The sequence below is a fragment of the Aegilops tauschii genome, chromosome 5 (genome assembly GCF_002575655.3).
Source record: "Aegilops tauschii subsp. strangulata cultivar AL8/78 chromosome 5, Aet v6.0, whole genome shotgun sequence".
Classification (NCBI taxonomy): Eukaryota; Viridiplantae; Streptophyta; class Magnoliopsida; order Poales; family Poaceae; genus Aegilops; species Aegilops tauschii.
This window is the reverse complement of record NC_053039.3, coordinates 135,473,860-135,489,304: the sequence shown is the minus strand read 5'-3', so window position 1 is coordinate 135,489,304 and position 15,445 is coordinate 135,473,860. Positions and strand designations below refer to the sequence as shown.

The following is a 15,445-nucleotide window of genomic DNA, read 5'->3' as shown; positions in this document are numbered from 1 at the left end:
AGATTAGAGCAACATGTCGTCCCAGGATTCGGAAGGAGAAAGTTATGTGGATGATTACCTTGCAAATCCTAAGGTCTATGGAGATGTGGAGCACTATGGTTGGACTACGGAAGAAGAAGAGGACTATGAACCCAAGAGAAAGGAGGAGACGAGGTCGGATGAAGATGAAGTCCCACTACCTCAACCTGGGGACATGCATGTGGAGTTCAAAAAGTCAAGCCTCCCTGCTAGAGCAAAGAAACTTAAGATCGAGTTTATCCCTTTTCGTCTCTTGCAGGAAAACAAGCAGGAATTGTGCAAAAAGATATTAAGCCTGGAGCAAGAGATTGATGACTTGAGGGATCAAAATTCTATCCTCAAGCGCAAATTAAGGAAGAAGACTATGTCATCAACTAAACCATCATCTTCCTCTTCACCAACAAAGGAGACATAATCACATGGGTATGGGCACTCCCCTTGGCAACTGCCAAGCTTGGGGGAGGTGCCCCGGTATCGTATCACCATCACACTCCTATCTTTACCGTTTTTCTTAGTTCGATCCTATTAGTAGTATCTTGATCTAGTAGAATAAATTTTTTGGTATGATCTAGTTTTGAGTTTAGCTTTATGATCCCTCTATGTAATCGAGTCCGTGAGCTATATAATAAAGATTAGTGTTGAGTCAAGGGATTGATTATTTTGCCATGATCTTGTGTGAATAAAAGAGAGAATAAAAAGGAATAAAAATATCGTATTGATCTTATTGAGAGTAATGACTTCGCATAGAAAGAGTATGATGATTAAAAATTGTTGTGATTTGGCAAACATAGCTTTGGTCATCGTTCCAATTAATAGGAAGTAATAAAGAAAGAGAGGTTTCACATATAAATATACTATCATAGACATCTTTTATGATTGGGAGCACTCATTAAAATATGACATGCTAAAGAGTTGATGTTGGACAAGGAAGACAACGTAACGGGTTATGTTTTCTTATATCTGAGATAAAGTATATTGTCATGGATCATCCAACATGTTGAGTTTGCCTTTCCCCCTCATGCTAGCCAAATTCTTAGCACCAAGTAGAGATACTACTTGTGCTTCCAAAAACCCTTAAACCAGTTTTGCCATGAGAGTCCACATATCTACCTATGGATTGAGTAAGATCCTTCAAGTAAGTTGTCATCGGTGCAAGCAATAAAAATTGCTCTCTAAATATGTATGATTGATTGGTGTGGAGGAAATAAGCTTTATACGATCTTGTGATGTGGAAGAAATAAAAGCGACGGACTGCATAATAAAGGTTCATATCACAAGTGGCAATATAAAGTGACGTTCTTTCGCATTAAGATTTTGTGCATCCAACCCTGAAAGCGCATGGCAACCTCTGCTTCCCTCTGCGAAGGGCCTATCTTTTATTATTATCTTCTACCTTATGTAAGAGTCATGGTGATCTTCACCTTTCCCTTTTTATATTTTATCCTTTGGCAAGCATAGGATGTTGGAAAGATCCTGATAGATATATCTAATTGGATATGGGTTAGCATGAACTATTATTGTTGACATTACCCTTGAGGTAAAAGGTTGGGAGGCGAAACTATAAGCCCCTATCTTTCTCTGTGTTCGATTAAAACTCCGTAACCACAAGTATTGCGTGAGTCTTAGCAATTATGAAAGATTAAATGATAGTTGAGTATGTGGACTTGCTAGAAAGCTCTGACATAGACTCTTTCTGATGTTATGATAAATTGCAATTGCTTCAATGACTGAGATTATATTTTGTTAGTTCTCAATAAAGTTTCTGATTCATACTTTGCGTTGTGAATAGATTATTACTTGAGCATAAGAAATCATATGACAATATCCATCAATGTTGTTGTTATAAGAATAATCATGATGCCCTCATGTCCGTATTTTATTTTATCGACACCTCTACCTCTAAACATGTGGACATATTTATCGTTATCGGCTTCCGCTTGAGGACAAGCGAGGTCTAAGCTTGGGGGAGTTGATACGTCCATTTTGCATCATGCTTTTATATCGATATTTATCGCATTATGGGCTGTTATTACACGATATGTCACAATACTTATGCCTATTCTCTCTTATTTTACAAGGTTTACATAAGGAGGGAGAATGCCGGCAGCTGGAATTCTGGGCTGGAAAAGGAGCAAATATTAGAGACCTATTCTGCACAACTCCAAAAGTCCTGAAACTCCACGAAAGTTATTTTTTGAAATAATAAAAAATACTGAGCAGAAGAAATACATCAGGGGGGCCACCACCTGTCCACGAGGGTGGGGGGCGCGCCCTACCCCCCAGGGCATGCCCCCTGCCTCGTGGGCCCCCTGTTGGCTCTCCGGTGGCCATCTTCTGCTATATGAGGTCTTTCGTCCGAAGAAAAATCATAAGCAACCTTTCGGGACGAGACTCCGCCGCCACGAGGCGGAACCTTTGCGGAACCAATCTAGAGCTCCGGCAGAGCTGTTCTGCCAGGGACACTTCCCTCCGGGAGGGGGAAATCATCGCCATCATCATCACCAACACTCCTCTCATCGGGAGAGGGCAATCTCCATCAACATCTTCACCAGCACCGTCTCCTCTCAAAACCCTAGTTCATCTCTTGTATCCAAATCTTGTCTCTAAGTCCGGGATTGGTACTAGTAGGTTGCTAGTAGTGTTGATTACTCCTTGTAGTTGATGCTAGTTGGTTTATTTGGTGGAAGATCATATGTTCAGATCCTATATGCATATTAATACCCCTCTGATTATGAACATGAATATGCTTTGTGTTCCTGAGGACATGGGAGAAGTCTTGCTATTAGTAGTCATGTGAATTTGGTATTCGTTCGATATTTTGATGAGATGTATGTTGTCTATCCTCTAGTGGTGTTATGTGAACGTCGACTACATAACACTTCACCATTATTTGGGCCTAGAGGAAGGCATTGGGAAGTAATAAGTAGATGATGGGTTGCTAGAGTGACAGAAGCTTAAACCCTAGTTTATGCGTTGCTTCGTAAGGGGCTGATTTGGATCCATATGTTTCATGCTATGGTTAGGTTTACCTTAATACTTTTGTTGTAGTTGCGGATGCTTGCAATAGAGGTTAATCATAAGTGGGATGCTTGTTCAAGTAAGAACAACACCCAAGCACCGGTCCACCCACATATCAAATTATCAAAGTACCAAACGCGAATCATATGAACGTGATGAAAACTAGCTTGACGATAATTCCCATGTGTCCTCGGGAGCGCTTTTCTCTATATAAGAGTTTGTCCCGGCTTGTCCTTTGCTACAAAAAGGATTGGGCCACCTTGCTGCACTTTATTTACTTTTGTTACTTGTTGCTCGTTACAAATTTTCTTATCACAAAACTATCTGTTACCACTTATTTCACTACTTGCAGAGAATACCTTGCTGAAAACCGCTTATCATTTCCTTCTGCTCCTCGTTGGGTTCGACACTCTTACTTATCGAAAGGACTAAGATAGATCCCCTATACTTGTGGGTCATCAAAGCGCTACTACTAATTACCAGTAGCGCTCATTGTAGAAAGTGCTACTATTAAGTCGATATAGAAGTAGTGTGGGCTAACCCACGCTACTGCTAACCTTGAGCTGTAGCGCCTTACTAGTAGCATGGTTCCCCGCGCTACTGCTAGGGTTTTCCCTAGTAGTGAGTATAGGCACTGTACGTCTAAGACTCCCCAACATATACTCATCCATCTTGCTCCAATGGTGATTAAACCAAAGCAATGGAGACCAATGCTCTGATACCAATTGAAAGGATCGAGAAGAGGTGTCTAGAGGGGGGTGATTAAACCCTCAACAAAGAAAAGTAGCAGTTTTTAAATTCTTCAAGTTAAGGTGGAGGTTTAGCACAATTTTAAACATTCACAATACATTTCAAGCAAGCATGGCAAGAGTATATGAGCAGGCGGAAAGTAAAGCATGCAAATTGCAAGAAATTAAAGGGATGGGATTGGAGTGTGCAAACGCAATTGGAGACACGCAGATTTTTGGCATGGTTTTGATAGGTGGTGCTATCGTACATCCACGTTGATGGAGACTTCAACCCACGAAGGGTAACGGTTGCGCGATTCCACGGAGGGCTTCACCCACGAAGGGTCCACGAAAAAGCAACCTTGTCTATCCCACCATGGCCATCGCCCACTAAGGACTTGCCTCACTAGGGTAGATCTTCACGAAGTAGGCGATCTCCTTGCCTGTACAAACTCCTTGGTTCAACTCCACAATCTTGACGGAGGCTCCCAAGTGACACCTAACCAATCTAGGAGACACCACTATCCAAAAGGTAATAGATGGTGTGTTGATGATGAACTCCTTGCTCTTGTGCTTCAAATGATAGTCTCCCCAACACTCAACTCTCTCTCACAGATTTGGATTTGGTGGAAAGATGATTTGAGTGGAAAGCAACTTGGGGAAGGCTAGAGATCAAGATTCTTGTGGTTGGATTGGAATATCTTGGTCTCAGCACATGAGTAGGTGGTTCTCTTTCAGAAAATGTATGCTAGAAGTGTAGGCACGTTCTGATGGGTTTCTCCATGAATGAAGAGTGGGTGGAGGGGTATATATAGCCTCCACACAAAATCTAGCCGTTACACACAATTCACCAAACTCGGTGGGACCGAATCATGAAACTCGGTCAGACCGATTCAGTTCAAAATGTGAACGTTAGGATTTTTGGTGGGACCGATATGATCAACTCGGTGGGACCGATGTGCTAGGGTTAGGGTAAAACCTTAACTCGGTTTGACCGATTACACAAACTCGGTGAGACCGATTTTGGTAATAAGCAAAACAGAGAGTTGGTCAAGCAAACTCGGTGGGACCGATTGCGTATCTCGATGGGACCGAAATAGTTGCAACAGGCAACAGAGAGTTTGCAAGCCCATCTTGGTGAGACCGAGATCCCATCGGTGAGACCGAAATGATTAGGGTTTCTGGCAGTGGCTATGTCAAATGAACTCGGTGGCGCCGGATAGATCAAATCGGTGGGGCCGAGTTTGACTTTAGGTTTGGGACATATGTGGATATGAGAAAGTGGTTGAGGGCTTTGGAGCATATCACTAAGCACTTTGAGCAAGCAAGACATTAAGCAACACCTCGTCCCCTTTTAATAGTATTGGCTTTCCTATGGACTCAATGTGATCTTGGATCACTAAAATGAAAATGAAGAGTCTTGAGCTTCTGAGCTTTTGCCAATCTTCTGTCCTTAGCATCTTGAAGGGGTTCCACATCCTCTTGTCCAGGCCACTCCACTGTTGAACTCATCTAAAATATACTAGGTGAAAGTATTGGTCCAACAAGAGATATGTTGACATTAATTACCAAAATCACCCAGGGAGCACTTGTGCTTTCAGAGGCTCATGTTCGACCTCCATGAGGTCACAGTGGCAGCCGCGAACGACGATGAGCCCCCCAAGGACGGGTCGAGACGACTACTGCGCGACTGTGGTAGGTGCTCACCCTGTGATGTCGTCACCCCAAGAATTGGAGGTTTGTCCACACCGATGCTCCCTCTCCGGTTGTAACAAATTCCGTCTAAATTTGGTTCGGTTTCCTTCTCATTGGGAGACAGAAATATGGTAGTTATCAATCCACACATTGCCCTACCTCAATGAATAAATGCCCCAGAACCCCCAACCCAGACCACCTTGTACCAAAGCGCCCATCTTTCCTCTCTTCCACCGCCACCGCTATCGCACTAGGGTTTTCCCTGACCCCCAATCCACCAAAGCATTGAATACTATTGCATAATATTTGATGGTAGATGGAGACCAACTACCTCCGCATTTCTTCTTTGAATCAGATAGTTAACCTGTCTAGGTTATCTGCAATGAGCACTTCTTATCATAAGTATAATCTTCTCCTATATAGAAACTTAAATTTAAGTGTCTATGACAAACTTTAGTGCTCAGGCAGAAGCCAAATTAGGAAACCACAATACAATGATGTCCCATGATTTAACATTGACCAATGTTTAATCCATCTATATGGTCCAAATTTGGGTCGCTTCCTTGTGAGGTACGACACTCTATCCTACCAGGCATTGCTCGACCCTCCCCTATTAAATATCCCAACTCGGACCCTAGAAGCCGAACCCACCTTACAACACTAAAAGCATCCATCTTTCCTATCTTCCACCACCACCATGTTTCCCCTTCCTCACCCTTCTAGGGTTCCGCCTAGCCGCTACCACTGCCGAGGAGGAGGAAGGGGAGGTGGTGGTGATGGTGGGTGGTGGGGCTGCTGGAACAGAGGAGGACATTCGTGATGCATCGAGGAACTACAACGTTGGTCACATACTTGCGAAGGTCGGCGTTGGAGGAGACGGGGAGGGGCATAGAGAAGATGGCAGAAGAAGGGGGTTGTGGTGGTGGTGGGCGGCCGCGACAAAGAGGAGGCATGTGTGGCGTTGGGGGCGCACGGTGGTGTGGTGCCCACCATGCTAAATCGGGATCCATGGCTGGCTGGAGGAGGTTGGGTGAGGGATGGGGTTGCACGGGGGAGACAAAGGGGTTTTGTGCAAAAGCAAAGAGCGGAGTGGCGGAAGTCCTTTTGTAAAAGTGCCACCACTGGCCTTGCATGCACTACATATAGATCGGACGGTCGAATATGTACTCGGACCCCTGCTCCTACGGATCTCATAAAACAAATCCCGTCCAAATTTGGTTCGATTTGGTTTTGGTAATACTTGACTTCATTTCCTTGTGATGTACGATAGATAGGTGTCCATTCACATGTTGCCCCGACTCAATAAATAAATTCCCACGGACCCTAGCCCAGCCCACCCCGCAGCAACCAAATCTCCCATCTTTTCCTCTCCTCTGCCGCCATTGCCGCCGCCGCGTTTCTAGGGTTTCCCCGATCCCCAATTCATCTGCCCCCACCTTAGCCCGGATCCAGCAGTGATGGTGACCGCAGAGGCAGGTGAAAGAAGATGATCATGCTCAAGTCGGCCGACGGCGAGGAGTTCGAGGTGGAGGAGGCAGTCGCCATGGAGTCGCAGACCATCCGCCATGGAGTCGCAGACCATCCGCCACATGATCGAGGATGACTGCGCCAACAAAGGCATCCCGATCCCCAACATCAACTCCAAGGCCCTCTCCAAGGTCATCGAGTACTGCAACAAACATGTCATGGCCAAGACAGTCGATGTCTCTAGTGGATCCACAGGTGTTGCTGCATCCGACACCATGGCTCCCGCCGCCCTAGCCGGGGACCTCAAGATCTGGGACGCAGAATTCATCAACGTCGACCCTGACACCCACTTTGACCTCATCAAGGTATGATATCCTTTGGTTCGACCATTTAGTTTTTCTAGATCTACTTTTTCTTGATGTTCCCCTTCTGGCACTCAAATCTAGATTGGGCGTGCCCGTCTTGCTACGATTTATATTAGATTGGATCGACTCCTCGTACAACCATCAAGGTAGATTTGGTTCGATTCGATTGGACTAGATTAGGTTTAGATTATACATGATTATGATTTATTAGCGATGTATACATTGGTAGGCCATACAAAATCCTAGTAAATAGGTTAGGGTATCATCTTGTGATCTGATATGTTTCACTAATATGTGTATGTCATTGTTATGCGTAACCTAGGAAGCTTTATTATGATCAGTGTGAACTTACCAGATGCACTATCATTGTGCCAGCAAATTGTATGTGATTAACATGCGGAAACATCAGATGATAGGTCACTTCATGTGTTGTTTTGTGTTTTATGATTATGCTACATATATTAATGCTTCTCTCTCACACGATAGGTCACTTCACGTGTTGCTTTGTGTTTTATTAGCTTGTAACACATCTTAATGCAAGACAATCAAACTAATTATCCATGTTCTATTGTCATTATAGATTATTGCTTCTCTCTGACACCCTATGGTTCTTTCTGCCGCCTCTCAGGCAGCAAGTTACCTCAACATCAAGGGGTTGTTGGACCTGACTTGCCAGACTACTGCAGACATGATTAGCGGAAAACCTCCGGAGGAGATTCGTAATTTCTTCAAGATCCAGAACGACTACTTGCCAGAGGAGGAGGAGAAGATCCGCAGGGAGAACCAGTGGGCATTTCAGTAGAGGAGCATCTAGGTGTTGTTGAATGAATGCTTAGTATTCGTCATGTCAACCTTTTAGCTGCACTCTTTATGTTTTAATTGGTTGTAATTGTACTGGAGTCTATGAGGTGGTGTTAGTGAACATCTTCAGTGTTTATGCTTGCGTGAGCAAAAAAAAGTATTGTGGTCAGTGGCCAACACTTGTCAAACATCTTAGTATTTTCATAAGATTAATTCCGACATTCATCTAAAGCACTCATGTCAAGTAACATTTTCTCTCCAGCCAATCCGAAATCATAATTTAGTTGTTTAACAAGACAATATGCTTTATGTTTTATCTTCAAGGTAGATGACACGATGTTGCATAAACCATTTGAAATGGTAACATACCCATATAATTCTTATAAGAAGTTATTGATGGTACAATGTACTGTGTGTGGCTCATCTCCTGGGAAGCCAGACGATAGACCGACTTCAATGCCAACCAGGCCCAAGGGCTAAACCAATGCAATGGAGGCCAGAGCTCTCATACAACTTGTAGGAGCATAAGTAGGTCTAGAGGGGGTGATTGGACTACTTGACCAAATAAAAACCAGGCCTTTTCCCTATTTTAGTTCTTGGCAAGTTTTAGCGATTCTCACAAGTCAAGCAACACCCTACACATGCAAGTCTAGATAGTAGGCAGCGAAAAGTAAAGACTTTGCATATGAACATAAAGGAGGGGATCAAAGATATCAAACGCAATGAAGATACCGAGATTTTTGGTGTGGCTCCGATAGGTGGTGCTACCGTACATCCACGTTGATGGAGATTTCAACCCACGAAGGGTAATGGCTGCACGAGTCCATGTAGGGCTCCACCCACAAAGAGTCCATGAAGAAGCTACCTTATCTATTCCATCATGGTTTACGCCCACGAAGAACTAGCCTCAATCGGGGTAGAACTTCGCGAAGTAGGTGATCTCCTTGCCCTTACAAACTCCTTGGCTCAACTCCAGAAGCTTTGGAGGCTCGCAAGTGATATCTAACCAATCTAGGAGACACCACTCTCAAAAAGATAATAGTTGTTCTAGTTGAGGATGAACTCCTTGCTCTTGTGCTTCAAAAGATAGTCTCCTCAACACTCAATCACTCTCTCATAGATTTGGCATAGTGGTGGGAGAACGATTGGAGTGGAAAGAAACTTGAGGGGTATAGAAATCAAGGATCAAATGGTTGGAGTGGAATCCCTTGATCTCAACACAAGTGTAGATGGTTCTCTCCCAGAAAATGGACATGGGAAGTGGTGGCTTCGTACTCGTTGCTCTCTATGAGAGTAGGTGGTGTTGGTGGGGTATATATAGCCATCACCAAAGATCTAGCCGTTACACACCTTTATGCACAACTTGGTGGAACCGGGTCAAAAACTCGGAGGAATTGATTAGTGTAAAAGGTTTGAACTTCAAATGCTTTGGTGAGATCGGATGAATCTACTCGGTGTGACCTATTTGAGATGACCTAAGCACTATCAGCGCTTCGGTAGTTTCGATCGGTTTCACTCAGTAATTTCAAAATGATGTCGATGGACTGCAGAAAGTTTTCCGGTGCACTTTGGTGGGACCGAATCCCATCTCTATGAGACCGAGTTTCTAGGGTTCAGGCAGTGGCTTTGTCTGATGTATCTCGGTGGGTCCGGATGTATGTGTTTTGGTGGGACCGAGAATAACTTTAGGGTTTTTGGCAGATTGGATTGTGAGGGTGTGGTTGAGGGTTTTGGAGCAATATCTTTAAGCACTTGCGGAAATGACCCATTATCAAAACCTCATCCCTTTTTAATAGTATTGGCTTTCGTATGGACTCAATGTGATCTTGGATCACTTAACCAAAAATGTAGAGTCTTGGAGCTTTTGCCAATATATGTCCTTTGCATTTTGAGGGGTCCACATTCACATGTCCTTGCTATACCTACATTGAACTTTCCTGAAATAATCTTTGAATAGGCATTAGTTCAATGAAGTATATATTGTTATAATTACCAAAACCACCCGGGGATTAGTTGCACTTTTAGCCTCGGACTAGGGCATAAGGGCGGCGAGGGTGAAGGGAGGTGGTGGGTAGCCGCCGCCAACGACGCAACGCACGCTGAGGATGGCGCGGGCGTGCAAAATAGTATGCAGTTTTACTCGACTGGGTGGAGGCCGAGTAATTTTAGGAGTCCATGGTGCCGAAGAGTATAATTTGTTCTTCGCTAAGGGTTATACGAGTTCGGCTAGGTGCTGTTAGAGGAGCAAACCGGGAAATTTTACTCCTCTAACCGGTTATAGGGGATCGGTTAGAGTTGCTCTAAGGGGGGTTACGGGATGGGAACATGCAAATGTGGAGGTTTATGATTGGAATTAGGGGGAGGAAGGGGCCTACCCCTGAGATTCCAAGGGGGGAGTGGTTATAGTTAGAAAACATCTGTAAAATGCATGTAAAACCTCTGTAGGTCTGGCATTTTTCAGCCAACCCGGTGCACCAAATAAAAGTGGACACAACATTTTTATTAATATTTAGCATCTTTTTTACATAGCAAAAGTTAATTGACCCTAGTCTACTCTTCATTAGTTGTGGACATGTTCGTGTTCCACGATCTACTCTTTGCCGGACGTGGTCACATCCGTCTCCCACATCCTACTCCTCATCGGAGTCTGTGGCTTGGCCGTGGGGTCGCCGGTGGAGGTGAGGCCGACGATTGACATGGACAGTACGACCTCGTAGTCGTTGCAGCCTGCGAAGGGCCCCGACATGGTGCCTAGTAGTTCATAGAGCCGATTCCCATGTGACGAGGCAACGCACGCCCGAGATGTAGGAGCGGAGATGGGGGCGACAACGGCGGTCAACTTGGCCAGTTCCAATGCTGTTAACCAGCGTGGGCTTGGGCGTGGGCCTCCTACGCAACTCCGAGGTTGGGCAGCTCAGTTCCCGACCAGAGTGGACCTCGCCGAGGATGGTGAGGGAGTCCTGGATTAGGGGGTCCTCGGACAGCCGGACTATATCCTTCGGCCGGACTGTTGGACTATGAAGATACAAGATTGAAGACTTCGTCCCGTGTCCGGATGGGACTCTCCTTGGCGTGGAAGGCAAGCTTGGCGATACGGATATGTAGATCTCCTCCCTTGTAACTGACTCTGTGTAACCCTAGCCCCCTCCGGTGTCTATATAAACCGGAGGGTTTAGTCCGTAGGACAACAACAATCATACCATAGGCTAGCTTCTAGGGTTTAGCCTCTACGATCTCGTGGTAGATCAACTCTTGTAATACTCATATCATCAAGATCAATCAAGCAGGAAGTAGGGTATTACCTCCATCGAGAGGGCCCGAACCTGGGTAAACATTGTGTCCCCCGCCTCCTGTTACCATCCGCCTTAGACGCACAGTTCGGGACCCCCTGCCCGAGATCCGCCGGTTTTGACACCAACATTGGTGCTTTCATTGAGAGTTCCACTGTGCCATCACCGCAAGGCTTGATGGCTCCTTCGATCATCGAACAACTCGATGGCAATGATGCGATCCAGGGTGAGGTTTTCCTCCCCGGACAGATCTTCGTGTTCAGCGGCTTCGTACTGCGGGCTAACTCGCTTGGCCATCTGGAGAAGATCGATAGCTACGCCCCTGGCCATCAGGTCAGGTTTGGAAACTTGAACTATATTGCCGACATCCGCGGAGACTTGATCTTCGACGGATTCGAGCCCATGTCAGGTGCGCCGCACAATCACGACGAGCATGATTTAGCTCTGCCATCGGACTGTGTTCGGGAGATCACACCTGCAACTACTCCGGCCCTCAATCCGGAACAAATTGTGCCATCTGTAGACGGGTGGATGGACCCCGCCACGGAGGCCGCACACTCAGTGGCGATAGCGCCGGATACTGACTTCACCTCCTACGAGACCCGTGTTGCCAAACCGTTGGATTCGTCCCCGGCCACGGACTCCGAGCCGCTTGTGTCCGTGCCCATCGAACCTGATTGGGCGTCGATCATGGAGTTTACCTGCACGGATATCTTTCAGCACTCGCCTTTTGGCGATGTGCTAAATTCATTAAGGTCTCTCTCCCTATCAGGAGACCCTTGGCAGAATTATGTCCGGTTAGAATGGGATGAGGACGACGAAGAAATTCGCGACCCACCCACCACCCACTTAGTAGCCACTGTCGACGATTTAACCGACATGCTCGACTTCGGCTCCGAAGACATCAACGGTATGGACGACGATGCAGGAGACGAACAAGAACCACCGCCCACAGTGCGCTGGAAGGCCACCTCATCGTATGACATATACATGGTGGACACCCCAAAGAAGGGGATGGCGACAAGACAACGGAGGATAATCCCTCCAAGAAGCAACCCAAGCACCGACGTCAGCGGCGCCGCTCTAAGTCTCGCCATAGCAAAAGCAGTGATACCGGCACAAGAGACAATAACGCTCCAGATAGTGCCGAAGACGACGATAATCCCCTCCAGCCAGACCTCGAGCGGGAGGATGAACAAGCTAGCCCTCCGGAACAGGCAGCAAACGGAGAATCAGAGGATGATAATTACATGCCTCTCTCCAAAGACGAAGTGAGCCTCGGCGACGAAGAATTTGTCGTGCCTGAGGATCCCGTCGAGCAGGAACGCTTCAAGCACCGGCTTATAGCCACAGCAAACAGCCTGAAGAAAAAGCAACAACAGCTTCGAGCTGATCAAGACCTGCTAGCGGATAGATGGACTGAAGTCCTGGCAGCCGAGGAATACGAACTCGAGCACCCAACCAAGAGTTACCCAAAGCGCGGGTTGCTACCTCGACTCGAGGAGGAAGCATTAAAACATACACCACCAGCGTATGATGCGGCAGATCGGCCACCTCGTGGCCGAGACAGAGAGGCATATCAACCCGAAGTCCAACTCGCACCCCGCCGCCACTCAAACAAAAATACCAAGGCCCGGGGAAACACGCAGGACCTGCAAGACGTATTGGAAAACAAGGCAAAACATGCAAGATCGATCTACGGATCACGGGGCGCGCACCAACACGTGACGATGATCGTCACGCCGGATACACTAAAAGCAAATCTGGCCGAGCCGAACACGGCAACAAGACTCGTATGAACTGCGTCGTGATATAGCCCGGCACAGAGGCGCCGCACACCCCCTATGCTTCACTGATGAAGTAATGGATCACGAATTCCCAGAAGGGTTTAAACCCGTAAACATTGAATCATATGATGGTACTACAGACCCCGTGGTATGGATAGAAGACTTCTTCCTCCACATTCACATGGCCCGCGGGGATGACCTATATGCCATCAAGTATCTCCCGCTAAAACTCAAAGGGCCGTCTCGGCATTGGCTCAATAGCTTGCCGGCAAACTCCATCGGAAGTTGGGAGAGCCTAGCAGAGGCATTCCTGGACAATTTCCAGGGCACTTATGTGCGACCGCCGGATGCTGACGATTTAAGTCATATAACTCAGCAGCCAGGGGAATCGGCGAGGAAATTCTGGACCCGGTTCCTAACCAAGAAGAACCAAATAGTCGACTGTCCGGATGCAGAGGCCTTAGCGGCATTTAAGCATAATATCCGTGACGAATGGCTCGCCCGGCACCTCGGCCAAGAGAAGCCAAAATCCATGGCAGCCCTCATGACACTTATGACCCGCTTTTGCGTGGGCGAAGATAGCTGGTTGGCTCGTAGTACCAATATAGCAAGCAAGCCTGGCATATCAGAAGCCAGGGATAGCAACGGCAAACCACGACGCAACAAACACAAGCACTGCAAATATGGTGAAAACGCCGAAAATACGGCAGTTAATGCCGGGCTCAGGAGCTCAAAGTCCAGTCAGCGGAAAGGGCCACCCAAAAATAAAAATCCGGGTCCATCCAGTCTGGACCGCATACTCGATCGCCAATGCCAAATTCATGGCACCCCAGAAACGCTAGCCACCCATACCAACAGAGAATGCTGGGTCTTCAAACAAGCCGGCAGGGCAGGTGCCAAAGATGAAGGGGGGTCTCAAAGCGACCATAGCGACGAAGAGCCCAGATCACCGAACACAGGAGGGCAAAAGAAATTCCCCCGCATATTCAATCGGTGAACGTGGTAAATACCACCCAACTTACCAACTCGGACCAGATATGCACCCTTAGGGATGGCGACTCAACGAAACTAGTCGTCCCACAATATAAACTAGGGCTGGTCACCTTCAACCGCACGGATCGTCCGGTTAACGCCAATCAGGGCAATCCAGCCGCACTAGTCCTCGACCCAATAATAGATGGGTTCCACCTCACTAAAGTCCTTATGGACGGAGGTAGCAGTCTAAATCTGCTTTACCAGGACACAGTGCGCAAGATGGGCATCGATCATTCGGCGATCAAACCCACTAAAGCCACTTTCAGAGGCATTATACCAGGTGTGGAGGTTAGCTGTACAGGCTCCATTGCCCTTGAGGTAGTCTTCGGATCACCAGAAAATTACCGAATCGAAGAGTTAATCTTCGAAATCGTCCCTTTTCGCAGTGATTATCAAGCACTGCTCGGACGAACCGCGTTCGCTCGATTCAATGCGGTGCCACATTATGCCTACCGTAAGCTCAAGATACCCGGTCCACGTGGCATCATCACGGTTAATGGCAAGGCCGAACCTTCCCTCGGCACCAATAAATACACCACTGCCTTAGCAGCAGAAACAACGAGCAGCACCTCGCAGCTGAACCTCGAGTCGACGACCAGGCTCCCGGACACCGTCAAGGGACTCCGAACTACTTCGCGGAAGGATAGCTCGGCTCGTCCAGAGCTCAACTAAACACTCCGGCGAAGGCCAGGACAGGCCGAACTCAGCGGCTCCACCGCCCTCCGGCACGTAAATATTTCTTACATTTCCTTCACAGGTTCACCTTTGCGCCGACCAGGACAGGCTACACGGAGGCAGCTTGAACGCGTAAGGGAATCCTTGGACATTCCCCGCAGTGACCATCCGGCTATATTACGGATCCGCATTCAGCCTCTTCCCCCTGGTCTCAGCAGGTTCCGTAGTCATATTCCTTTTTTATCACATTACTTGTACCCATATGCATAGATGTACTATTCAAATACAACATGTGGATTTATACGACGTTTACCTGCTGTTATTTCTTATGAAATCATTTTGTCAAGTGGCATCCGTACATAGCGATATGCCTTAAAATATGCCAGGGGCTTCGTTTTACCCATAACACGGCAATAAAGTCCGAACACCTTCACGGAAGTTCGGCACCCCGAACCTATAGCATTATATGCATCAGCTCCGAATCATGTCTTGGGTCAATAGTTGGGTTTGCCCAGCCCCCATGTTTTGGTACCTTACGTTCCGCTATATCGGCTAAGGTAGCACTG

General features: G+C 46.8%; 1 pseudogene; it reads left to right on the top strand.

Annotated features, from left to right (window-relative positions):
* Positions 1 to 6,778: 6,778 nt before the first annotated feature.
* Positions 6,779 to 8,311, top strand: LOC109757637 (SKP1-like protein 1; annotated as a pseudogene).
* The last annotated feature ends 7,134 nt before the right edge of the window (positions 8,312 to 15,445 follow it).